The following is a 3,701-nucleotide window of genomic DNA, read 5'->3' on the forward strand; positions in this document are numbered from 1 at the left end:
CTTTTTTTTTGTTTTTCTTAGCATGGGGGTAGAATTTGTTCCTTATAAAAAAAAAAAAAATTTTAAGAAAAAAAAAATTTTTTTACTCGACATTTTGAGGTGGCCCACTCGTTTTTAAAATAAATAACTGATCAAACGGGGTAGTCCCAACGAAAAAAATTACACGGTGTTCTAGAATCTGTAGGGTGTCCCCTTGAGAGCTAATTGAAAGTCAGAAGTTGAAAAAATTTTTTTCCTATTATTTTTGTAATTTAAGTAAAAAATCCAAAAATTAAAAGCATTTTCTTTTGAATTAAAATGAAAGTGAAGTAAAAAAAAATCACATTCGACAATTATTACATGTTTTCCACGATTTTGGACAAAAAAAAATTTTTTTTGTTGGAACTACCCCGTTTAATCAATTATTTATCTAAAAAACGAGTGGGCCACCTCAAAATGTTGAATAAAAAAATTTTTTTTTTCTTGAAAAAATTTTTTTTTTGTAAGGTACAAATTCTACCCCCATGCTAAGAAAAACAAAAAAAAAGTTTTTTTTCAACCCACCCTAATCGTTATTATTATGATGTTTTTTTTTTAAATAAAAAAATAGCTGTGGAGTGAGTGCAAGTTGATTACAATAGTATGTAATTCATATCACGAGTACCTGTATCGGCAGTGCATTTAAAATGACCAGACAATGACACCCTGGCGTTTGTGAAATAACTCGTCACTCCATTTACAGTGATTGTATTATGAGTGGATTACCCGTGTAACGCATATACGATGCACTCTGTATATATTTATTATCTATACATGTGTAGGTTATTGCGTGTTACAGTGTAAGTGGATTTTACCACGCATCACTTGCTCAAAGCACTCTCATCCCTCTTTATATATATACATACATATATATACAGATTGATAGCTGGAGAGATTTATTCCACATTTTGTGTTGGGTATAAATACGGCCATATTGATGTCGAGGCGAACAGAAAAATAATTGGACCAGAGGGCACTTACACCTATCCATTGTTCATTTCCGCTTTTATATCACTGGTTGTTTGAAAAATATAAACAAAAATAAAAATAAAATGATAATTTAATTTTTAAGCAATATATTGAGGACTTTTGTAACGATGGGAAAATTTTCTGTAAAATCGTGACGCGAATTGATATTTTTTATAAATTTGTAGTTACACAGCCTTTGTGGTTACACAATAACGTGACGTGAATATTTCTTTGCTTTTTTTGTCAATAAACAATAATAATTTTTTTATTTCTTTGATTACAGAGAAATGAAAATTTTTGTTGATAATTATTTGAATGATTATTAAATCAGGTTTTTATTTAGTAAATTTATATCAGGCATGACCGTCATGGAAACTAAAGTACAAGATTATTTAGTAGGAAAGAGCCGGGCAGAATAGCGAACTTGAATTTTTTTATGGTTTTAAATTGTGATCTATATATATAACAACTTTTTTTCAGCAATTTCAGATTTCCATAACTTGAAAATTTTATTTTAAAATTGTCTTGTAATTAAATAATTATCTCCCGAGTCAAAATATTAGACGTAAATTTAACGTTTTCAACGTTTTAACCGTAAATTTAACGTTTTGAACGTAAATTTAACGTTTTGAACTTATATAATAAGCATTTAAAATGAAGGTTCAACGTTTCTATAGTACCCGAAATGTAACTTCGTCTCATGAATCTAATAAAATGTCAATGAAACCTACTAAAAAAAATCGGTCTGTCAGTTGACCCTGCGGGCCAGCCCCAAAACTTCCCGCTGTTTCCGAGCTCGCTGAGCTCGAAAACATTATTGTGAATATATTTTCGAGCTCTTCGAGCTCGCAATTACTTTTGTATGCCATTGTTTTGTAAAAAACCATTTTTTAGCATTTCTTTCTTCCACGATATCTCGCGAACGAATTAACCGATTTTGATGGTTGAGGTGGCAATCGACGCGTTTTATCAAGTTCTAAAGCTGGTCGAATTTTGAAATTGATTTATTCAGCCGTTTTTGAGAAATTTCAAAAAAACCAAGGAAAAAATTTTTTTTGAATTCTTTCGTCAACGGTTTCTCTTGAACGAATGAACCGATTTTGATGGTTGAGGTGGCATTCGACGCGGCTTATAGAGTTTTAGAGCTGATTAGATTTTGGAATAAATCCATCGAGCAAATTAAAAGTTATCCAAATAAAACATTTTCGAAAAAATTTTATTTTTGAAATATCTCTGAACGCACCCTACCGATTAAGTTCAAATTTATACGGCCTCAAGACATTAACAAGCCGCGTCGAATGACACCTCAACGATCAAAATCGGTTCATCCGTTCAAGAGTTATGAATATTTACATACATACATACGTACGTACGTACGTACGTACACACATACATACACTCGGACATCATCGTGAAATTAGTCAGGATAGCTTCCTAGGACCTCGAAACGTCGACATCTGATGGAAATTCGATTTTCGTAAATCGGACCGAAACCAATAACTTCCCGAATTTTTGAAAATTTACAATTTTCTTAGCGGGAAGTTAAAAAGGTCATGAAAGTGACCTTGAATTGTTCGAATGCGACGTATGTATTTCTAAAACGTTAAAAACGTTTAATTTACAATCAAAACGTTAAAAACGTTCAATTTACGTCTAATATTTTGACTCGGGCTTGCTTCTCATTATTGCAGTTAAGTTTCAATTTTAAGCAACATCACTAATTATATAAAAAATTAATGACTTTTATTTTTGTAATGACGATAATGGTTATCATTTTAAATAAAAAAAAAAAGTTAATGTATGAGTAAAAACTAAATGAGTTTAATTATGGGTTTTATGTTTATAAAAAATAAACAGACAATCGTTGATTGAACGTTCTCATTAATCTCGATGAGCTTTTGATGGGCTGGTGCTTTAATAATCGCGCACCCAAACGTTTCGTCAATGTAACCGCTAAAATGGTTGTAAATGGGGGTGACAAGCGTGAGGTACACCTCTGTTTATATGTTGTGTGTATGTTTAGTTAAATATCTATATATACATTTACCAGAGCATCGAGTGTATACACAACACAGAGTGTTGTTGTGTTGTTGTACTACTTTGGCACTTGGTCCACTTAGTTACATTTGCCTGTGTACCAATGCAAATAGGTTCTGGTCGCGCTCGATTTACCGTCAACGTGCTTCCGCTCGTTTGTTGTTTATTTTGTTTGTGCATTTTACCGCGAAATGCTGTATTTAATAGCCATCCCTTCGTATCCCTTCATCATCACCGTTACCCCGAACCCCGATACAACAAACCCGCTGCGAAATTAAATGCATCTAATGAAATGTTAACGCTTTACACGTACAGCTTTTACATAGCAATCTAATATTATTTCAATAACTATCTAATTAATGTTGGACTATTTTATTATATATCAATATTATTATACTTGGGGCAATTAAAAATATATATTATTCTTGCCAGAAAATCGTGAATTAAAATTTAAAAGTTCTGTGAAAAATGGCATTAGTTAAAATTAGGGCTTCACTCAAGATCGAGATTATATTGGTCTTGTCTTGACCTCGTCTTGATTTGTCAAGACAAGACCAAGACCAATATCATTAAAAACATCTCGCTAAGCCTTAACAAGACATGAAAATTCACTAAGTATAAGTATATGAGAATTCATGGCTTACATTCAGGTAGCTTAAAAAATGAAATTCAAATTA

The sequence above is a fragment of the Microplitis mediator genome, chromosome 4 (assembly GCF_029852145.1).
Source record: "Microplitis mediator isolate UGA2020A chromosome 4, iyMicMedi2.1, whole genome shotgun sequence".
Classification (NCBI taxonomy): domain Eukaryota; kingdom Metazoa; phylum Arthropoda; class Insecta; order Hymenoptera; family Braconidae; genus Microplitis; species Microplitis mediator.